General features: G+C 36.5%; 1 long non-coding RNA gene across 1 annotated transcript; it reads right to left on the bottom strand.

Moving 5' to 3' along the window:
* Positions 1–222: 222 nt before the first annotated feature.
* On the bottom strand, positions 223–22237 carry LOC129532970 (uncharacterized). The gene is made up of 7 exons (XR_008678958.2): positions 22190–22237; positions 21649–21795; positions 20616–20808; positions 15616–15721; positions 14033–14618; positions 10133–10209; positions 223–276 (listed from the first exon to the last, which is right to left on the bottom strand). It is a non-coding gene; the product is annotated as an uncharacterized lncRNA (long non-coding RNA).
* Positions 22238–25023: the final 2786 nt, after the last annotated feature.

Raw genomic sequence — 25023 nt, 5'->3', positions numbered from 1 at the left:
GGGTTTTTTCCCCCTCTGGATTACACGGGAGTAATTTTCTGCTTATATTGCAGAAAAGATGATAAAGGATCTTAGGTGTATATGAAAGACTTTTGATTAAAATAAGTTTTATTTGAACTATTTCTGGTCACATAACAATTTTATATTATCTTCTCTTATTGCTGAAATTTCAAAATTATATATCCTTTAGCTCTTTTTTTCTTTCTAATTAGATTCTTTATTTCCCCATTATTTTCATTTTTCTTTCCTTTTCATTTCTCGCCTTCTTTTACATACCTGCAACGTAGACAAAGCTTTAGCATTATGCAAATAGGGAGTTCAGCAACTTTCAAGATATTTGTATGATTTTATGCCATGTACACTAAATATTTGTAAAGTTTTTTTGTTTTGTTTTGTTTTGTTTTGTTTTTTTGAGGCAGTCCTGCTCTGTTACCCAGGCTAGAGTGCAGTGGCACGATCTTGGCTCCTTACAACCTCCACCTCCCAGGTTCAAGTGATTCTCCTGTCTCAGTCTCTAGAGTAGCTGGGATTATAGGCATGCACCACCACACCCAGCTAATTTTCATATTTTTTAATAGAGATGGGGTTTTGCTATGTTGGCCAGGCTGGTCTCGAACTCCTGGCCTCAAGTGATCTTCCTGCATCAGCCTCCCAAAATGCTGGGATTACCGGCGTGAGCCACCAGGCCTGGCCAATATTTGTAAAGATTTTTGTCCACTATTAATAACATTTGAGTACTCTATTAGGTTGAAAATAAGTTAAGCTGCTATAACAAGGAGATTCCAGAATACTCTACTCACATATGACAGAAAGATATTTCACTCTAATATAATAGTCTAAATTGAGCAGGCCCTTCTGAGGGAACAATTGTGCCATCTTCATACCAGATTTCCAGTGTTGCTTTGGGCCTTGCCATTCCTCAAGCAGTGGGAAAGGAAAAGAGCAATCCAGTGAGAACAGCTTTGTTTTTAAACTGATAACACATTGAAGTTGCTCACAACATTTTTTCCTGATATTATCAGCTTAAACATACACACAAAGGCCACATCTGCCTACAAGTCAGATGAGAAAATATAGCCCCTCATTGGATCAACATAGGCCCAGCAAAAATTCAAGGGTTTCACTACAAAGAGGAAAATGAAGAGAATGGGTAAAAAGAAATAGTTAGCAGTCTTCATCCACTGATAACTGTTAGGTTTCTTCAGAGTTTAATAAAATGACCACTTATTTGTTTATAACACTCCATTACTCAAAGTACTATCATCTAATGTATATACAGAATATTTGTAAATCAAAGACATGATTCTTTAAAATTGTTTTCAAAATGAGAAAGAGGAATGAAAGCTCATTTTTGTTTCTTTCTTTCTCTGTCTTTTATTTCTGTTATGCTTTACACTCTTAAAATATAAGCAGTCTGGTATTCTCAAAAGTGCTAATGGTATTGCCACATAAATTTTAATCTATTTCCCATTGAACCAGCATTAAATTCACAGGCAGCCTGGAAAGAATTAAGGCCTACCAGTTTTGAGTTTATTTCTGAACACAGATCTACTAGAGAAGTCATAAGAACTCTTATCAAAACGTCATTTGGAGAAATGTAGTATTTTATATGGTTTTACTAATATTATAAAATTATATTACATTATTTATAATCATGTTTGAGCAGGGATAAATGACAAATTTAAAACTGATCTATAGGCAAAACAAAAATTGTCACAGACAAACTGTAACTACTGGCTAATTTTTCAACAAAAGAAGATAAAATTCATATTTACAAAACCATAAAAAAACTTCACTTCTTTTTAGAGTATAATCATCTCTTCAATGTTTGTTCATAATTATATTCCAATTACATGCTATAAGTTTTCCAAATGTACTCGTTTCAAATGTGAATATTTGCAATATTTTATGATATATATCCATTACTATACTCACTTGCCATTTTTGTTCACCTCGTTTCTTTTATTATTATTTTTTTATTTATTTTGGGGTGGGGGATGGAGTTTTGCTCTTGTTGCCCAGGCTGGAGTGCAATGGCGTGGTCTCGGCTCACTGCCACCTCCACCTCCTGCGTTCAAGGGATTCTCCTCTCTCAGGCTCCCAAGTAGCTGGGATTACAGGCAACCCCCTCCATGACTGGCTAATTTTTGTAATTTTAGTAGAGACAGGGTTTCACCATGTTGGCCAGACTGGTTTTGAACGCCTGACCTCAGGTGATCCACCACCTCAGCCTCCCAAAGTGCTGGGATTACAGGCATGAGCCACCGTGCCCGGCCCACCTCATTGTTTTTTAAACTATAACTCATGCTAGAATTCACTAAAGAAAGCAGCTGCATAAAATTGTTAATGATATTTATACTCCTTCACTCAAAACAATGTTTAGCAGTTGCAAAATTTATACTTTTTTCTATTATTGATAACTAGCGAAGTAAGACACTTCATTAATATTTTTTCCAAACAGCTGTGTCTGAAATTCTGATATATCAGGTATGTCTCAGATTTACACACAATTATCAAGAAAAATAAATAGAATCTTGAGATTTTCTGTGACTATCTTTTTTAAAAATGAGAGTTGTCTTTCATGTGTAAATTACTTAAAATAATAAATTAATAAACACCTATTTTATTACTCAAAATAATAAACCCCTGAACAGGGGATGATTTTATTCACACTTGCACCCCCAAAGCACAATTCTTGGCACGTAGTAGGCAATTAATGACTATTGGTTAAATCAATATTACTCAAAATTATAAAATAATATTATTCAAAATAATACACCCCTATATAATTAATAGAGGGGTTTATCATTTTTAAAAAATTATAATTATAGGGGTTTATCACTAATAACAATTATATCTAAATGTTGATTGTTATTATTATTATTATTTTTTTTTTAGATGGAGTCTCACTCTGTCACCCAGGCTGGAGTGCAGTGGTGCAATCTCAGCTCACTGCAACCTCTGCCTTCTGGGTTCAAGTGATCCTCCTGACTCAGCCTCCCAAGTAGCTGGAATTGTAAGCAAACACCACCATGCCTGGCTAATTTTTGTATTTTTAGTAGAGACAAGGTTTCACCATGTTGGTCAGGATGGTCTTGATCTCCTGACCTCATGAACTGCCTGCCTCGGCCCCCCAAAGTGCTGGGATTACAGGCATGAGCTACCGCGCCTGGCCCAAATGTTGATTTTTTATAAGGAAAACATTTGAAAATAAATATTAAAATATACGATATTTCTTATTGAACTCATGTCAATAGTAGAATAAAAAATAAAGCATTTTTTCCAATTATTACTTTTTTTGGAAATGAAAAATGAAAAGAAAATGTAGATAGTCTTGCTGTTGGAAGTATTGAAAGTTTTGTTTTTTTTTCTAATACAAACATGGCATCTCTTGCAAAGAACAGACAAGGAATTCGCCATAATTTCTCAAGATTATCACTGTGCCTCCGTTGAGTCTGATGCTCCAGTGATATCAATCATCTTGCAGGTACTAGGGCATGCTTCATCCCTACTGACATGTACTGAGGCATCCTGAATTTAACATGTCCAGGAGAAACATAGTTTCTCAGTAGCAATCCTGTTATCCTAGTAAATGGGAATACCATATTTCCATTTCTCAGGCCCTAAAATTTGGAATCGGTTTTGAATTCTGTCTTTCTTCTTTAGATTAGTTACCCAATCATGTTGATACTACCTTCAAAATGCATTCAGAATCCGATGGACTCTCACTTTTTTTTTTTTTTTTTTTTTTTTGAGACGGATTCTCGCTCTGTCGCCCAAGCTGGAGTGCAGTGGCACGATCTCGGCTCACTGCAAGCTCCTCCTCCCGGGTTTACGCCATTCTCCTGCCTCAGCCTCCCCAGCAGCCTGGACTACAGGCGCCCACCACCACGCCCGGCTAATTTTTTTTTATTTTTAGTAGAAACGGGGGTTTCACCGTGTTAGCCAGGATGGTCTCGATCTCCTGACCTCGTGATCCGCCCGTCTCGGTCTCCCAAAGTGCTGGGATTACAGGCGTGAGCCACTGCGCCCGGCCGGACTCTCACTTTTAAATGCTACTACCCCGGTTCTATGCATCAATATCTGTCATGTAGATCACTGTGAAAACTCCACGTCTTGTTTCCCTGTTTCCATTCTTGCCTTCCACAATCATATCATACATCATCTAGATTTCTTTAAAACTTAAAAGTTTATCTTTATTCAAAATTATCTAGTCAACATAAAATCTGAAGTTCTTACCATGCCCTGAAAGGCCATATGTTGTTTTTTTCACCTCCCTTCATTCTGATTTCGGGCCTTAACTCTCTCCCTCTGAATCACCGCATGTCAGCCATACTGGCCTCTTTGCTGTTTCTCAAACGAATTAGTTCCTGCCTCAGAGTGTTTGCCCTTGCTATTTCTTCTACTTGAAAAGTTATTCCACCCTACTCGGTTTCTCACTTCTCCCAGGTCTTTACTCAAATGTTATTAATGGACTGGCTTTCTAAAAAGGTTCTCCTTCCCCAGGCCCTCTCTATCCTCATACTCTGCTTTGTTTTTTTTAAACAGAATTAATCACTACTTGAGATATTATATTTATTAGTTTATTTATTTTCTTTTTCTAACATATAAATTTTACAAAAACAGTTATGTTTTCTGTTTTGTTCAGTACAACATCTGCAGGGTCTGGCATTCAAAAACCATTTGCTGAATGAACGAAGAAATAAAGGAATGCATCATGCCCGGAGGCTGTTTCAGATCTTTGTGTCTCTCTGCCAGCTTTTCCTGCTGCCTAGAAGTCTTGTACTCTCCTGGGTACTGGCTATCTAGTGAACAAATCTTCAATTACCCTACTGGAGAGTTTAGAATATTGTCCTCTTTCCTTGAGCTTTTCTGTCACACTCCTCAGATCAAACTACCCACCCTTTTCTCTGCTCTTCTACTGTAACCTCTGCATGCTTCTTTCATACCTCCTGGGACACTTAGGTGTCTACAGTACTTTCTATGTCCAAAAGCATCTTGTGGACAGGAGACAATTTTATTCTCACAATCCTTAGCACACAGTAGGCACTTAATGACTATTTTTTAAATCAATGCATAAATAGAAATAAGCAACATATGTCTAATATTCTCATCTTGGTATATGAATGAAAACCTAAAGCTAAAGATTTCTATGAGTTAACTTCATTTTTATGACTCTAATAACTTATTTAATAATAATAATGCCAATGACCTATTGCACATTTGCTTTTTGCTGGCATTATTGTAATTTAATAAGTAGTAGTAACTCATTTATTCAATCTGCTGAGTTTATGAACTATTATCATTTGAATTTTAGACAGGAGTGACCAAGGCACTAAGATGTTAAGCAGCTTGTCTCACTTACTAATAAGAACAGACTCAGTTCATCTGCCTCCAGAGCCTCTGCTCTGTGTTGTTAGTTCACTATACAGTCTTCCTCACTATAAGACTAATTTCTTTTTTTCCCCCTACATTTATTAGGAGAAAAGTTTTTGACAGAGTTCAGTGTTGATTGATTACCAAAGTAAATCTCAGAGAAACTTCCGTGAGCATCATATGATATAAATCTATTTCTGAGGCTACAGCTTTTCATCAAAATTATTGGTCTTTATTGGTTTCGGTATGTGTTTGTGTCTTATCAAGGCACATTCTGTACAGGTAGTTTTCGAACTGATTTTAAATACATTATTTTGTGTAATTATATATATATAAATTATACACATATATATAATTTCATAGTTAATTTTTTCCTATATCCTAAAACAAGAGTTAACAGATGTGATTGACATTGACAGTGCCTCTCACAGGGAAGACGTAGGTTTTATTTTCCATTAAATATTTAAGGATCACGTGTACTAACCTAAAGGAAAACTCAACATATTCATGAATAAGCATAACCTGGCTTATTATGTTAAATTGTACTAAATTGGATAAAACTGGGGAGTGGCTATCGAAATAATTTTCTTAAATTTAGAAATAGGAACCCTATTGTATTAAATCTCTTATTATTACCATCTTAAGCAAGCATTTAATGATAATCTTAATGATTAGCACCGCTATTTTAGAGGACAGTTGCAAACAGAGATCATGACAGGTGTTATTAAGGGAAAACCTAAAATGAATTTATAGAGAAATTATTAGATTTAGAGGGTAAGTTTAGTAAGCTGGTTATATATACACACACATATATATAAACATATATACATATATAAATACATATAGTTAATCTGAAAATGATTAATTATGCTTTTATGCTGAGCAATAAATATTTAGTAAATATAATTTCTGGGACTGCTATCTTTTCAATTGCTTTATATGGAAAATTTTAAATATATACAAATGTAGAAACTATGATAATAAAAAAACCCATGGACCATCTGTCCTTATCAACTCATGACTAATTTGCCTACAGCTCTTGCTAATTCCTGCTACTTCTGGTTTGTTTTGAAAATTATTTTATTTTTAAAATTTCAGTGTGTCTCTCTAAATAATTAGCATTCATATTGAAACATAACCATATTTCTATGATAATATTTAACTTAAAAATAATGCTTAATTTTATGATGTAATCAATTAGTGTTCAAATTCCCTGAGGGTCTCAAATATTTTTATAGAATGTTTACTAGAACCAAGATACAAATAAGATCCATATGCTACGGTTGGTTAAAATGAAACTTCTCTTATAATTTCTAAACCTCCCTCCTCTAAACGTTTTTTTCTTAATGTTTATTTGCTGAGGAACCAGGCTATTTGTCCTATATAATTTCCCAGAATATGAAATTTTCTAATTGTATCCCTTTGGTAACACTTAACTTGTATTCTGTTTTATATATTTCTGATAAATTGGTAGTTAGATCTGGAGGCTTGATCATATTCTGGTTTGGAATTTGGCAATAATAATTTACAGGTGGAATTGTATACTTCCATTCTATACATAATATGGTGAGTTTCAGAAAGTAGAATGACTCCTTTATATGTTTCTTCACTTTCTAGATTATTCTGAGATTGCATTAAATCCATTGATTGTTTCCTTAGTTCAAATATGAAATTTGTATTTTTGTTTTCTTGAAAATTGATTGACATATAGTAAATTATGTAAATTTACTAGAATATTATCAAATATAAATGATTAGGATGATTTTTTCCTCAATTCACCTATTATATTTGATTTTTAATTGACTTTTTCTTATTTCATTAATAGTCAACAAATCTTTACAACAGCAGAAACATATTAAAAATGGTTTTGATTTTTAATTTAATGCCTTCAGTTACCATAAGAAAACTGTTGACACACCTGAGACCTACAGAATACACTGACTGTGACTGTTTACCATTTAGTTTTCTTTACAGTTTCTCTTCAAAGTAACCATGAATATTGAGATGCATGTGTCTTGAGTTTTCAACATGTTCAGGATGTAGTTCATCTCTATTCCTGAACTTGGATTTACTCTCCTTTCAGATTAATCATGAAAGGCTTAATTTATTATGAAATTCAAAGAAAAATGCTTTATATACTCTTATCAATAATTCTACTCTGATAAATCCAAAACCGTATATGATTGCCAAACTCTATTAAAGAATTACGTATCATCACTTTAGAGTTTTTCATAAGTGCTATTAATTGCCATTTCAAAATAGACTTTGGTGATTTTCGTGGTTTATTCAGGGTGGCCCTTGGAATCAAGCTAAATACTCTTTTTGTCTTTTAGTTCATATTTACCAATATGAAATTCTACTTAGAATATACTCTCTCTAACAGTGCAAAGTGCTACATCAGATATTGGGCAAAGATAAACAGAACTGCTATTTGAAAGCCTAAAAATCGAAGACAGAAACAGAAAGACAGACAACATATACTAGGATAGAATGTAGACACACCTACACAGGATCAAAAGATAGGGACAGCAAAACATCCCATTTACATGTGAACAGAGCTTAAGAAATGCAGCCTATAGGCCATAAAATTAAAGAGTGGTTTGAAGCACAGAAATACATTAATATCAAAAAAAAAAAAAGAAACTGAGATGAAATCGGAAGAAAATGAAAATTAAGTCAATCTGCTTTATAGATGGCATGACACAGTCAGTCCTTCCCTGGATTGTTTAGCTCACTGGCTTGAGCATCTTCAGACCTTTGTTTTCTCAAACTTGAAATGTGCTCCCAAGAACAGATTTAGTCTCTGAAGTCTCTGGCACCCACCTTGATCTTGTATATTAAGTAAAAGAGCTCTAATTTTTTAGGAAAAATAAAACTTATCTGACTCTAATTTTTTGACCCAGTTCTGCAAAGAGATTTCTACTATATTCCTAGTCCTTGTATTTTCCCCAAGGTGTGGTAGGCACACTCTATTTCTTTGTCTAATGTCAATTATTTTATATATCTGGGGCACCAGGGCTTTGCCTGCCCCTGTGATTGACACCTGGTAATCAGCAAATCGAATATAAGAACGCTGTCTGTTTCTTCTCTCCCTCTTCTCTTCTCTGTATAATTTTAATATCACATAGTCCTAAATCTCTAGTCAACACTGTGAAAATCCCTTGTTCATGCCTCTCTGATGCCACATTCTGTTGCCAGTTGTTTTAAATGCTCTATCCTGACTGCCAGATCAATTTCTACCTGCAGTTACATCTGTCTTCAAAGACTTGCTCCATTGGAGTATTCATCTGGGTCCAGTCTGAGAATGTCATTCCTTCTGAAGATGTACAATATTATGCCACTTAGGGAGTATGCATACCTGAGGTCATTTTCCCATTGCCCCCCAAGGAGCAGCCATGTTCCTCTGGCATCACTGTGACTATGAATTGGAAATACTGCAGCTAAAGGAGCTGCCCTCCCACAACACCACAGGAAGAAGCTCTGTGTAGTCACTGTGGAGAGCTACAGCTCCTGCCCCTCTTCCACAGCTTTCCCAATCCACTCTGTCTCCCAAGACACTGCCATCACAGATAACCTTCCATCAGGTTGCTTCTCCCATATTATCTGCAGGCCTCTGTAGGGACTGAGGAGCTAGAAATCTCTATACCTTATATCTTCTTCCACTGATGTCTAGAAAGGGATAGAATATTGATCCAGCTGCTGGGATTGGAGCTATAGATGAAAGGATGTATAGAGGATACAAGTGTCTGAAGGTAACTATGACCTGAATCAGAATTTTAAACATGTTTCCACAGAAGCAATGTTGTAAGCACATTTGTTAATTTATCTACCCATTCCTGTGTACCAAACATGAGCCAGGCACCATAATGAAATAAATGATGATTTGTTTCTTAATTAAAATCATTATTATTTTTCTACTTAGGTTAAATTATAGATTATAGATTTATTGGCCTTGGTGAATAGGAATCCTGATCACCATTATAGTACAGTTTTTAAGAGAAAATTCATTTCAAGTTCCAACAATCAGGCCATAGACTTGCTAGAAAGCATTTGCAAGAACACTCCAACTCACAACTGTGAATTGTGGTAGAGTTATGACCTGCAGTTACCTTCTCGTGCCCATTTGTTGATATCACCAACTGTCATGAGTAGCTTTACATTAGAGAAATCATGTTAAAGAAACATACAATGCAGTTTTGAAGAGAAAAACATAACCCTGCCTAGTGGGGCTGCACATATGTCTGTGCAGCTTGTGCACACCAAGATTCTGAAGGCACTATTCAGAGAGGTTGCAATGCAAATTTGTTACTTGGGGTTTTGAAGGGCACCACCTGCACAACCGTCTTGCTGCCTACCTGACTCTTATCTTTACTTGAATGATGAAAGTAATGGGTCTAGAGTGTAGATAGTGGTAAAAGTTCCAGGATTTGTTGTTTGTTATTTGTTTGCTTTATTAGCACATCAGCTAATAAAGCTTTTCTACATAGGTTCCTCTTTTTTATTTTTATTTTTTTATTTATTTTGAGACAGAGTCTCTCTCTGTCATCCAGGCTGGAGTGCAGTGGTGCAATCTCCGCTCACTGCAACCTCCACCTCCGGGTTCAAGCAATTCTCCTACCTCAGCCTCCCAAGTAGCTGGGACTACAGGTGCACACCACCGCACCCAGCTCATTTTTTTTGTATTTTTAGTAGAGACGGGGTTTCACCATGTTGGCCAGGCTGGTCTCGAACTCCTGACCTCAGATGATCCACCCACCTTGGGCTCCTCCGAAAGTGCTAGGATTACGGACATGAGCCACCATGCCTGGCCCATAGGTTCCTTTTCTGAGTAACCTGATTTCAGATATAAGACAGAAAAATACAGACACCAGGTCAGTTAGGTAGAACTTAAAGATTACTGTTTTTGCTATTGTAGACTCAGCTTTAAAACATGACAAGGCAACATTTCCAGCATTTAGGAGATTTCGTGATTTAGCCTTAAAGGGAGCACCTGGGAAGGGAACCATCCTATTCCCTGCAGAATTAAAATTGACCAAGAGAAAGGGAATAAATAGTGAGGGCAATCAAAAAAGGGAGCATATCTCAAATGTGTGGTTATGGGCTTCAGATTCTTATTTACACTGGTGCTGGAAAGAGAAGGACAGAGACAGACAGAGAGGCATGACTAGATGTCAACGTGGGTTGAATGCATGAATCTCAGAAAAGGGAGTGATCAGCGTAAAGTCAGGATGTTTGATAACCGCAGATAGTTTTCCAAATATCTGAACATCATTTGTATCTGTGGATCAGAATGAGCAGCTAAAATTAGGAAAGTATGCCAGAATGAGATTATTTAGTAACTTTTTTAGGATATCTCTGATGATAAGGTATGCAATGTCATTAAAGAAAAAAATTAGAATTTAAGAATAGAGACAGAAAGAAATTCCTCAGGCCTCAGATCTACTCCAGGATGTACAGTTAAGTGGACAACACAATTTGATGATGAGAGTAGACCACTGTCTGAGTGGTCTCAGAAAGGCAGGCTGGGATGAACTACACTGCTGACTACTCCTCAGCCCATAGTACTTGGTGGAGTCAGCAGCCAGGCTCGAAGCAGTGGTATCATCACCCATCTCCAAAGAGAGCAGCTGAGTTCTTCATCTTCCCTCTAACCAATTTCCCCTGAGATAATTCTACCTAAACAAGCCTCAACAAAGATGATAACATCTGGTGTTAGTATGACCAACAATACCATGCAGACCAAACGAAAGAGCAGTAAGAGACCCATGACTTCCAAAGAAAGCATTCCTTTTTTTTTTATTTCCTAGAGATGAAAGTACAAAGGCTTAACCTCTTGGGTTGAGTAACCTCCAGCAATATTTAGAGTTTTCCCAGGAGGCAAAATTGCCAGGTAAAAAAGAAAGATATTTATATTATGAGAACAATGTGAATGAAGTAACCTCATTGAAGATTAAAAGGAATATGACTTAATTCTTTATCTCATGCTAGTAAACTGGTTTTATATGAAGATTTTAGCTTTCATGTCTCTGCTTGGATACAATTCTTTTTTTTTTTCACTGCAGGGAGCTGAAACAACAAAGAGGGGGAAGCTGTCTGGAGAGGGAGAAAGACGACTAATTTAGGATCCAATGTAAGTTCTTGGCTAAGGGCTGGACTACACGTGTATGAAAAGAAACTATACAGTGATTAACTTGAGAGAAGCTGCTGTGCGTTTAAGAACAGATCTAAGACACTGTAGGTAGAACCACACTGGGAGACTTTGGAATTCCAGTCCACACACTTCTAAATACCATAAGCATCCATAAGCGCACTCCAGAAAAGTCATGTCTTTGGATTTAGGACTCTGCGCTAGAGTAAAATCCACTGAAAATGCAACCTTCTAAAGCCTAAAACCAAGCCTCAGTGATATCTTTAGATGAAAGTCAGGGTTTGGAGATTGAATTCCAACAAATAAAGGAGTCTTGGAAAACAGTCTTTCCACAGAGACATGTTAACAAAGTGAAAACAAAAACTTTAAGGTTATCAGTTAGTAATTGCACTCCCTACTAGAATTAAAAGAAAAACTCTTCAGAAGTATGTACCAGAATCAGGAGTGTATATAACATAATATCCACAAAGTTCAGTGTTAAACCTAAATTTACTAGACATTTTTAAAAAAGGAAATATGACCCACAGTTAAGAAAAAAAAATACAATGAATAGAAACTGACCTCAAGATGGCCCAGATATTGGATTTAGCAGATCAAGACTTTTTAAAGCTAATATAAATATTTTCATGGATTTGAAGGAAAATGGGGTTTATCTAAAGATATAGAGAAGCTTGGTTAGAGAAATGAAAACTATGGGGAAAAAAGAAGCAGAACCATATGGAAATTCTGAAACTAAAAATTACAATGTCTAAAATGAAAAAAAATTCTGATGGGATTAATAGCAGATTGAGGATGATAGGAAAAAGGGGTCAGCAAACTAAATAATAGAAATTAATCAATATGAAAAAAGGGAAAAAAAATAAGATAAATTATCAGAGCCTCAGAGAACTAAGAGTCACTGTCAAACAATCTTATGTGTGTAATTAGGATCCCAGAAAAAGAAGACAATAAGAATATGACCAGTAAACATTTGAAGATATAATGGCAATACTTTTTCCAGATTTAATAATTAATATTTACTATCCATTGATAGATTCAAGAGAACTCAGCTTCAGGCTAAAAATGATCAAGAGAAAATAATGACATTAGCTCAAGAAAAAAATAGATGTAGTACTTACACAGAAAACATGATATAGATTATGGCTAATTTCTCATCTGAAACCATGGAGGCCTAGAGCTATAGAAAGATTTATTTAAAATGCTTAAAAACCAATCTTCCTAGAATTCTATTTCCAGTGAAAATATTCTTTAGAAACAAGAATGAAATGAAAACATTCTCAGATAAGTAGTAACTGAAAATATTGCAAGTAGACTTGTGCTAAAAGAAATGCTAAAGAATGTTCATTACACTGACAGGAAATGACATCAGATGGAAACTTGGCTCTATTATTAGGAATGAAGATACTAGAAATGGTTAAAAACAAGGGGCAGGAGAGGGGACAGTAAGCATAAAAGGGTTTTGTTAAATGTCCCGATTTCCCTTAAAAAAAAAAAAACAGACTGTTTAAAACAAATAAGAAAAATAAAACAAAAATTGTTAAATGTAGTTATATAGTTATAATAAAACTTAAAATATTACAACAGTAGCACAAAAGATGAAAAATAGCATTTCAGTTAGCTCCAGCTGCCATAACAAAATACCATAGATTGGTATAACAGAAATTCATTTTCTCCCAGTTCTGGAGGCTGAGAAGTTTAAGTCAAGGCACCAAATGCTGGCCCGTTTTGGTTCTGATGTGGGCTCTCTTCCTGGCTTTTGGACAGATGTCTTCCCTCTGTGTCCTCACACGGCAGAGACAGAGAATAAAAAGAGACAGCAAGAGTAAGGGTGAGAGAGCCCACATTCCTCTGTTCTCTCCTCTTATAAGGACACTAATCTATGGGATCAGGGCCCTATCCTTATTACCTTATTTAATCTTAACTACCTTTGTGTAGGCCCAATCTCTAAACAGTCACATTTAGGGTAGGGCTTCAATATATGAATATTTGGGTGGATGCAATTTAGTCCATAGCAGATGGTGAGGGTATCAGTGAAATTGTATTGTTGTAAGGCTTGTATAATTGTGAAGTGTGAAGTGTCAGATACAAAGTTGCAAGTTTACAGCGGAAAATGGTGTAATATTGACTCTACATAATAAAGGAAGAAAATATTTTTTAAAAATTAATAATACAAATATGATACTTTGTCACAATATTAAGGACTACACAAAATCTCTTCATTACACCGATAATCAAAATAGTATGAACAACCAAGAAAAAAGAAATTCATTATGGACCAAAGAACATATTGGTACCCTAATCATTTTTTATCTTTCTAATATTAATGAATTTCTGAATATTGTAGTTGTTACTTTATGTTCTGCAAGATTACCTTTTTATATATACACAATTTAAAACTAAAATAGGATGGGCTTAAATTATCTTCTTCCAGCTAAAGTTAGTATTTGATGAAATTTTAACTAGAGCAGTAAAGCAGCGTAGTCATTATTCAAATCTATACAGACCCACCTTTACAAAACAGCCTCCAGTTTAACACTAAGCATTCTTTAAAAAGCCTATTTGTTGTTAGACAGAAGGAAGGCTAAACTTCATGTATGACAGGATTGTAAATATTTCTACTCAGAAAATGAAATCAAGATTCAACTCTCTATTTGAGGAAAACATGCCAACTTTAAGAGAAGCTGAAATTTTGCACGGCCTACTTATTGCTTGTTTCCTAAATGACCTAGAGTAAATAGAAACAGCCTTTTCATGTGGCTGCTGATTAAAGCAAGGTCTGTAAGTTGGCAGTATATCATCTGAAATTTCAAAGTATAAGTGGAAGCTGGGGTTTCTTTTCCTTTCAAAAAATCCCCCTAGTCTTTATACGTGGTCTGAGTAGCTGGCATACAGATATAAAATCGCTGGGCAGTAATCAGGAGTGTACTGGTCCTTATGGCAGGCATCAAGTGGGTTACTGCCAGGTCTTTGAACTACAAAAATAAATAGAGAATAGAAGTGCATTGTATTGGCCAAGCCTGGGGCTCAGTCATCTGTCTTGGAGCATGCTCTGGTGAGAGTGTTTAACTTGGATTCTTTCCATCACATGTGGTAGCTGCAAGAGTGAAAAGAGAGAGGAAAAGAACAATGTTAGGTGGTATATTTAATAGTGTGTTGGCTTAACAATTCTCAGGAAACTGTTACTTCTATTTTTCTCTTAGCAGCCAGAGTTTATTCTCTTTGTTGAGGTTCTGAATGAGTGAATGTGTACTTTAGAAAATGTGATTCTACCATCTCCACTACTTTCTATTGTTTTACAAAAGGCTTAAATAGCAAGCATAGAGATTCCCTCCAAATGCTATCTATTAAAGGAAACTCAAAGGACAGTATATTTTTATATTTAATTTCACCAGCAGCCTTGATATCCCTGAGTCAACTGGTCTCCTTTACCCTGAACCTGAGAAGCTGGAATTTGTGGTAACTGGATGTTTGTTGTTTTTGGCTAAATTATCCTCTTTTCTTTCTTTTCAAGGACAATATAACATAAACTAAAACAATTTTAGGCTCCGGCTGCCTTTTCATTTTTCTAATTTTTCTTCTATAAGAAAAGAGAACCTTCACTAAACCACATTGTACCCATAATAGAAACTTGATTTAAAAAAATACCTGTGACTAGAGAAGGAGTGGATTCTTTGTAAAGACAGTGATGCACTCAGCTGTTGTATATTAGAAAAAATTTTGCTTGTTTTCACAGCAGAATTATTTTGCTTTCTATATTATCAGAAAGAGTACTAGCAAATCACGTGAGATTTTTAAGAGATTTTAAAGAAAAAGGCAATACTTTTCACAGTTAAGTTTTTAGTTGCTAGCGCATTTTTTTCTAGATCATGCAGCACACAGTTGTAGCTCTGTGAAACATCAGTAATAACAAAGTAATGAAAATCTGAATTATTTATGAAAATACAACTAAAGAAAATTGTTATAAAATTTTGTTATATGACTTTGGACTACACATTTTTTCATGATTTCTACAATTTTTAAATTTGAGATCTTGTTCAGAAACTAAATATGTCAACGTAATAGTCCATTTAAAAAATTATTGAAGTACATACCTGGTAATACGAGCTTTATTCAAAGCAGCTTTATTCAATCTAATTCTTCATAGGAACAATATAATATATGAGGAGCTACATTTCTGTAAAATCTAAATGGCTTCTTCTGTTAAATAATGAAAAGATTAAAATAAATCTTGAAGATTAATAAATATTCCTTATGAAAATTATTCAATAGCTTATGAGGTTGATATTTTAAAACTAAGCTCAACATCGATCATCTTTTTTCTTGGATAACAGTCTTATTAGAACTGCAAATTTAATTAACTTTTTAAAATATAAAAAGTCAAAGACTGCACACAAAAAAATTTCAGTACAATTTAACATTAAGAGGTTATCAAACAAAGGAAAAACATATATAGCTACAGTTCTTATGCTTTTTGAAACATTTTCATATACTATTTTCAAATCATATGATATTATAGCAGACTGTATCATTTGCTATCATGTTGCATAATTTTAGTAATATTTTAATAATGAATTTCTATCACATATTACTTCAAAAATTTCAGATTTTCTTCTATACTCTGCGTTTGAAACCCATTTTTTATTTCCCCCAACTAGGTTTGCAGACATTCTTTTCCCTTATTGTCACAAAAGCAGTGATAGAAACAGAGAATGAAAATTAGTGTAATAATAGCAACAATACCTCTATATTTATGTCTTATAAAAACAAGGAAATTATTAGATGCTCCTGAGGCAAAACTCTAATGTAAAAACATTTCCAAAAGCATTGCTTTTGAGGGCTTAACAGACTTATTAAATTCTTTAGGGACACTCGAGATCAACTGACTCAGAAATCGCATGTTTTCTGCTTTTTCAATGTGTTTAAACAGCCAGATTTAATGCTTCCATGTACCCATTGAAAATGTGTGAGTACTTTAAATGTTCTTGACCTCAAACAGGCATTTAAACAAACTGTAGGTTGAACCTATTCTAGATAGTAGAAACTTCAGAAGGTTTTGTTCTCCAGGTAAATAAAGCTTCCCACTCAGACGTTTTCTTTTTTATTTTCTCTGCCATACAAGTTGAGCAACTGGCTCATGGACTTACTTTAAAAAATATAATAAGACTAACTCAGGCCAAATAGATTCTGCAAGTGAGTGATGTAGAATGTAGAGAAGAGAAATTATTTGAGAGTGTCTTAATAATCAAGGCATACTGGTGTGAATAAAAGATGTCTCAAACTTCCAACTAGGCCAAAGAGACTAATTACTAGGTCTTTTTCCAGTGCAGCCATGGGCTTGCCCCTTTGATTGACATTTGATTGACTGGGCTATTCTACAGATCTGTAGGGGCAGAGGCCAACTTGCATATTCTTCTTCTGACAGGTTTGCAATAGTTTCTGTCCTGTGGAAAAGATAACCTCAAACATTATGGTGTATTGCCCTGTTGGACATTAACTGATTTTGTATTTAACCCAGCAATCTTGCCTAGACTCTCCTTTATGTTGCTTAAAAATACTTGCACTTGCACTAGTATTCTTCTTTGAACTAGTTTTATTTTACTTCTCAATTAATGAGTTAAGTAAAGATCATTGAAAGATATTCACTTTATGTTTACCTAAGTCATGACTTAACCTTTTGGAAAAGTATAATAAAACATTGGTAAGAGGACAAAAAAATGATTCAGATGTTACAAACTTTAAAGAGCTCAGTGAGGAAAACAGTACTTTTACGAATTCTCCCAAGATTTATGACAATAAAAATTAATTTCATTGTTAAAATATGCAAAGTATTAAATTTAAAACTCCATTTTATTTAGCTAATAAAAATAATCCAACTGTCAAATATTTATTGAACATTTTCTTTCTTGTGATGGTCCTCCTTTAATAACCTGTGCATTGTAGAGACAACATACTGTCATACGAGAGTGCACTATTCTCTAGACCAAACCTTTGACTTTTTTGTTTTTCTATTCCCAGTGTTTTCCATAATGCTTGACTTAGTAGGTGTCTGGTAAATGATACATTTTAGATTTTTAATGTGTATGAGGCATGTCTTTCCATCTTTGTTAAATAAAATCAAGTCTCTCAAAAGTATTCCATTTATGAGACCTCCCTGGGACCCAAATATGCCAATTTTTTTTCAAGTTCAACGTATTTAAAATGTAAAAATTTTATTCAGTGTACCTGTATACATCTTATTTGTAATAATTATTGTGTTTGTTTTTTCAAAAATTAAAAAAAGCAAAATGGCATTAGACTACATTAGGAACTAGAGGTGCTACTTGCATGCTGTGTGGACAGTTCACTTCTCTTTGTCTCTGTTTATTGAACTCTAAAATGAGGTACGGGAGAGAAAGTATCCTAAAGTATCTTCACTGCCTAAGAGTCTATTATCGTATGTCAACATCTGTAGCAATTTGATCCTACCTAGTGACAGTACCACTGCGGTTGTCAACTCTACAATATTACAGATAAAGTTTAGGAAGAACTTTAAGAACATTAAGTTGGCCAAGTTAAAGATCTGCTGAGTGTATGTGATTAACAGGATGCCTTTTGAAATAAAAAGATACTTCAAAAAATCTTTTTACTTGCAGCGTGCTCTATATAATTGAGAAATTGATGTGGAGGGTAGATGGAGCACAGTTTCATAATCTTTTAGCCTACAGATACTAAAGACCACATTTGGTGTTCTTGGAGAAAGCACGGGGAAATAGAGCAAGGCAGGCACCTAGTGTTTTGTTTTGCTTTGTTTTATGGCTGTGTGTGTGTGAGTATGTGTGTGTGTGCATGTATGTGAACATGCTCCCCCTGCCAATGATTTTATGAGGCTTCATTCAACATGAAAAGTTTGTGACATGAAGGAAAAATTGTCAAACCTAATATGAAACCTGAGTTGTAGGCTACCTAAATCATAACCAGTGCTAACTCATAAATAGGCCTATCAAAAATATTTCACAGACTGACCAAGTGTAAATATAAGCCTTTGATTGCTGGCATATATGAGCCATGTAGCTGTAAGTCCTACAAAACAACTATTCTATGGTGAGGTTAGGATTCAATATAGCAATATTCTAAGACTTATTTAGCTCTTAGTATGTAAGTTATGCTGCCAGAACTTTTTTTCTGGCTTTATAGTGCTGAAAAAATAAATTTACATTATTTTACACATTAACAGTAATATGTAGTAATATAAGGTGTGTTATTATGTTTTTCTTTTTTTTTCTCCCCTCTGATGAGCTTATTTTTACTGAGTTCCTTGGAAATTCTCCTGATTTAATTTTCAACATTTTTTAGCATTACCTTTTAAAATTAATTCTATTTAATTATTTCACAAAGAATGGGGGCTCATTCACCTCTCTTTATTTTCCTTCCAAACTTAATTCCAGTAGTCCTGTAAGAAATGCCATACTCACTCTTCCCTATCAGGGCTTTATTTCTCTAGGTAAAGATTTTCTGCCTTTCGTTGTTCTTGAACCATTAAATATAACCGATTTGCCTAAAGGGACGATATACCTCTCCTTCTGTACAGTGAATAAGAGAATTGTTTATGTAAATGGTATACATATGGACAAGTCATACATACACTTCACACCCCAAAGCTATCTAAAATACAGACATTTGGATTCAACAAACCTGTAAGCTGAAGGGGAACACCTAACCAAGCTCAAACAACTAGGCTTTCATTGTTTTAGCTCCAATATATACATGGAATTTGTTTTCCCCAAATGTGGCCCAAGTTTTCTATAAACTCATTGAAGAAATTCTTGTTGAACCAGTATATAGAGAGCTATGTGAGCTTCCTAACCCCCAACATGTAATTTGATTCTCAATTATAAATCCCTAGGTATGTATTATGTAGGGAACAATAAGAGATGAGCCTTTTCACATCACCCCCCCATAAATATTCCCTTTAATCATTTTTATACCTCATACACATTTCTCCTGCATAATAAATTTTAATTGATTTTCACAGTCTTAGAACACATTTATATTTTGCATCTAGAGAACAATAAAAAGATAAATTATTAACAATATCCATGGAGTTGTTCAGATAATTATTTTAAACTTGAGACCACATTGCTGTTATTCTCAGACACCTGGGAAAAATGCATTTCTACGAGCCAATTTGCTTAACCCAGAACAAGATAAAACACTGCTTTGAGGCTAATTCCTATAACTTTCTTTTAAAAAGAAACTTAGTTATGGAATTTGTAGAATATTTATAGTATAGTTTGGTCATTTTCTTAAATGAGCCTTGATATCTGTGATAGTTAATATTAGATGTGAACGTGACTGGATTTGAGGAATGCCTAAATGGCTGGTGAACCATTTTTTCTGGGCGTGGCTGTGAGGGTGTTGCTAGAGGAGTCAGTGGACTGGGAGAGGAAGACCCACCCTCAATGTGGGCAGTCTCCATCCAACAGTTGCCAGTGGGGCTAGAACAAAGCCGGCAAAAGAAGGGAGATAAACAGTTGGCTCAGTTTTCTGATTCTCTCTTTCTTGTTGTGCCAGACACTTGCTTCCTCTGCTCCTGCCCTTGGACATCAGACTCTAGGTTCTTTGGACTTTGGACTCCAGGGCTTGTACCTGCAACCGCGTGGAGGAGGCTCTCAGGCCTTTGGGCTCAGACTGAGGGCTGCACTGTTGGCTTCCCTGGTTTTGAGGCTTTTGGACTTGGACTGAACCACACTACAGGCTATTCCCAGCTTGCCGACAGCCTATCAGGAGATTTCACCTAGTAATCATGTGAGCCACTTAGCCCTAATAAAATCCCTTGTATATATGCATATATCCTATTGGTTCTGCCCCTCTGGAGAACCATCATACAGGTTTTGGTACCAGGAGTGATTTTAAATGAACGGAATTTTAAGGATGAATTTCCTTAGTTGGTTTTGGGTTTCTGAAGTTGCTTCTCTAATGTGATTAGTCTTAAAAATGCTAAAAACTCTACTTCTAATAGTAGGGAGAGCACCGATAGTAAAAATAAATGCATTTGATACGCTGATTCACTGTTCCCGAGAGACAAGGAGTTTAGTTATTCTATAAAGGATACCTTTGAACATTCGTGGAGAACCCAAGAATATAATGAAGTTGATTGCTCCTACGTTTACTGGACAAAGTGGTGAAAAAAAGGGATGAGTTCAGGGATTCTAGCTCCTGGCTCCAGAAGCACATACATAACCTGAAAGTTTCCAAGTGTGCCCTGGGTGAAAATCTTCTCTTCAGTAGACAAAGGGCCGAAATTGCTGAAAATCAAACACAGGCTCTTATTATGCCAGTGGCTAACCTACAAGAAAAGGTGCACTCTTAGCCTCAAGAGGTGTCTACTGTTAAAGTGAGGGCATTGATTAGGAAAGAATAAAACCCTGTAAGTTAGAATCAGAACATGTGGGAGGACTCTGATGAAGTGAGGGACACTGAGCAGAGGAAGTCGTCTCCCCACCTCCCCTCCTTGGTAGCAAAATCTCCCCCACCCACAGTAGTATGAGCCTTTCAGCCTTTGTCTGAGGAGATTAACCCTGCATTGCCTGAGGAAACAATGATGGCCTCCCTTAAGGCAGTTGCCAGGCAAAACAACTCTGATTCTCCTCAGGACCCATCCCCAGGACCCCACTGTGCTTCTAGATCTGTAACTAGATTCAAGTCCTGGCATGCCCCTAGAGGTGAGATACAGAGTGTGACCCACTAGAAGGTGTAACTACACTCCCAAAGAACTACTTAAGTTTTCTGATGTATATAAGCAGAAATCCAGGAGACAGCTATGGGAAAGGATAGTAAGTGTGTGGGATAGTGGAGGTAGGAACATAAAGTTGGGTCAGGCTGAATTTAGTGATAAAGGACCACTAAGAAGAGATTCTACATTTAATGTTGCAACATGACGAATTGAAAAAGACCCAATAGTTCATTTACTTGGTTAATTGAAGCATGGATCAAAATATAGCCCACCGTGAGCAAGCTGGAAAGGACTGATCTCCCTTGATTTAATGTAGAGGAAGGACTCCTCTACATTGGAATGCTAGAATAGCATTGGAATGCATAGAGATTGGAATGCTAGAATGGATTTGTCACTTAAAAGACCTACTCACCTCAACTGGGAGGGTTCAGAATACACACCGTTCACCAATACTTTGTGAAATACTTTTGTGAGGGGAGCACCAGTATCCTTGAAGAGTTGTGTGCTCTCTTGTACGCCTGATTTTAGAGTGGGAACTGCAGTCACTCAATTGGAAAACCTAAATGCAATGAGAATAATTGGATCCTAAGGTGACAGAGGCCAAGTGGAGGCACTCAAACATCAAAGGTAAGGTGGGCACAATTATTGTAATGGACAGCCGAGGCAAAGCAACAATCAGAATACTCTTGTAAAAAGTAAAGTAGAGGTTCCTCTTCAAAGACTTTCCCCTCCATTTAATTAGGAATAAGTAGTAAATTCTCTTAGGAGCAGAATTTTTTCAAAGAACTATGCTAACATTTTTAAATATCTGCTAGCCGTGATAAAGAAATCAATGTACTTTCGTTCTTAGCTCCTGCAATTTAGCCTGAATATTTGCCCTGGCATGCTTATACTGGTCCAAGCAAGCATTAGGCCATAGCCTGTTCCTCTTCCTTATTTAAAGATGTTTTTACCTTTCTCAGCATTCCACAAGTTACTTCCTCCTTCCTTTTTTCTCCTCTGCCTTTGCCTCTTTTAAAAAATTCTAAGTTGCTAGGCAATCGGGACAAATACAGAATGTGAGGTACCGTTCCAGCCAATGGAAACCGGACACAGCAATAGGGTGGACGCGTCAGGTTATAAATGACCCTGTCCCCTTTGTTTGGTGTACTCTCATGGCAAAACTGCTGGCGAGTGTACTCTTTCTGCAGGAAGTAAAAATGGCCTTGCTGAGTAAATTAAATTTATGTTCAAGTGCTGTTTCTTTACGGCACTGGGAAACAAGCATTTCAAACACTCTGACTCGTGTAGAGCTCTGGAATGGCTAATTCATCGTGGTGTTCCTAGAAGTGAAATAGGCAGGAAGCCTCATACATTCTTATTTGATCCCTATAAGCAGAAAACTTCCAGTAAGTGAACAGAAGTCTAACTGGAATTACAAAAACAGAGAATCATGACCCCTCAATCAATTTCCAGACTTGAGGTAGTTTACAGACCCAGAACCCCTTGAATGAAGGGGAGGCTGAGTCCTCTTGAGGAAGGGCCTCACTATATTACCAAAAGTTTTTGCTGTTAATCTTTCTTCAGTCCTTCCTCAAGGGACCTCCAGCCTTTTACTAGTGTAACTGTGCATTGGTGAAAGGGAAATAATTAGACCTTTCAGGGACTACTGGACACTGTCTCTGAACTGACATTGATTCTGTGGGACCTAAAATGTCATTGTGGTGGTTAGAATAGAGGGCTTATGGAGGTCAGGTAATTAATGGAGTTTTAGCTCAGGTCTGACTTACAGTGGGTCCATTAGGTTCCTGAACCCATCCGCCATTTCTTCTGTGCCAGAATGCATAATTGGAATAGGCGTACTTAGCAACTGGGAGAATCCCCACATTAGTTCCCTGACCTATGGGGTGAGGGCTATTATAATGGGATATGCCAAATTGAAGCTGTTATAGCTTCCTCTACCTAGGAAAATAGTAAATAAAAAACAATATTGCATCCCTGAAGGGGTTGCAAAGATTAGTGCCAGCATCAAGGACTTGAAAGATGCAAGGGTGGTGATCCTCATCCTCACCACATCCCTGTTCAACTCTCCTATTTGGCCTATTCAGAAGACAGATGGATCTTAACAAATGACAGTGTTAATCAAATGGTGACACCAATTGCAGCCACTATACCAGATGTGGTTTCATTGCTTGAGCAAATGAACACATCTCCTGGTACCTGGTATGCATCTATTGATCTGGCAAGTGCCTTTTTCTCCATTCCTGTCCGTAAGGCCCACCAGAAGCAATTTGCCTTCAGCTGGCAACGCCAGCAATATACCTTCACTGTCTTATCTCAGACATATATCAACTCTTTTGTTATACTCTTTTTCACAGAGATCTTTGTCACTTTTCCTTTTCATAATATATCACACTGTTCCATTACATTGATGACATTCTGATTGGACCTAGTAAGAGAGAAGTGGCAACCACTCTTGATTTACTGGTGCAAGATTTGAATGTTGGGGTAGGAAATAAATCGGAACTAAATTCAGAGGCCTTATACCTCAGTGAAATTTCTAGGTGTCTAGTGGTACGGGGCCTGTCTAGATATTTCTTCTAAGATGAAGTATAAGTTCTTGCTTCTGGCACTCCTACAACCAAGAAAGAGGCATAATGCCTAGTGGGCCTATTTGGATTTTAAAGGCAACACATCCTCATTTGAAGGTATTACACCAGACCATTTATCCAGTGATCCATAAAGCTGCTTGTTTTGAATGGGGCCCAAAACAAGAGAAGGCTCTGCAACAGGTCTAGGCTGCTGTACAAGCTACCCTGCCACTTGGTTCATATGATCCAGCAGATCCAATAGTGTTTAAGGTGTCAGCCAGATGAGAATGCTGATGGGAGCCTTTGCCAGGCCCCCATAGGTTAATCACAGTGAAGGCCTTTAGGATTTTGAATCAAGGCCTGACAATCTCCTGCATGTAGCTACTCCTCTTTTGAGAGATAGCTCTTGGCCTGCTATTGGGCCTTGGTGAAAACTGAATGTTTGGCTATGGGTCACCGAGTTACCATGTGACCTGAGCTGCCTATCAAAACTGGGTGTTTTCTGACCCATCTAGCCATAAAGTTGGGCATGCACAGCAGCCTTTCATCATCAAATAGAAGTGGTATATACCTTATCAATCTTGAGCGTGTCCTAAAGGCAAGAGTAAGTTATATGAGGAAGTGGCCCAAATACCCGTAGTCCCAAATCCTTCTGCCCTGCCTTCTCTATTCTAACCTGTACCCTGGCCTCTTGGGGAGTTCCTTATCATCATTTGACAGGAAAAGAGAAGACTAGGGCCTGGTTTACAGACAGTTCTGCACGATAGGCAGGCACCTCCCCAAAGTGGACAGCTGCAGCACTACAGACCATTTCTGGGACACCCCTGAAGGACAGTAGTAAAGGGAAATCTTTCCAGTGTGCAGAACTGCAAGCAGTGTACCTGGCTGTGCACTTTGCTTGGAAGGAGATATAGCCAGATGTGCAATTATATACTGACTCATGGGTGGTAGCCAATGGTTTGGCTGGATGGTCAGGGACTTGGAAGGAGCATGATTGGAAAAATCAGTGACAAATTTAGGGAAGAGCTATGTGCATGAACCTGTCTAACTGTTTAAAGAATGTAAGTATATTTGTCTTCCTTGTGAATGTTCACCAAAGGTGACCTCAGTAGTGGAGATTTTTAATAATCAAGTGGATAGGATGACCCATTCCGTGGACACCACTCAGCCCCTTTCCCCAGCCACCCATGTCATCACTCAATGGACTCATGAAAAAG

Source organism: Gorilla gorilla, chromosome 3 (genome assembly GCF_029281585.2).
Source record: "Gorilla gorilla gorilla isolate KB3781 chromosome 3, NHGRI_mGorGor1-v2.1_pri, whole genome shotgun sequence".
Classification (NCBI taxonomy): Eukaryota; Metazoa; Chordata; class Mammalia; order Primates; family Hominidae; genus Gorilla; species Gorilla gorilla.
Note: the sequence above shows the minus strand (reverse complement) of the source record. Positions and strands in the feature narration are given on the sequence as shown.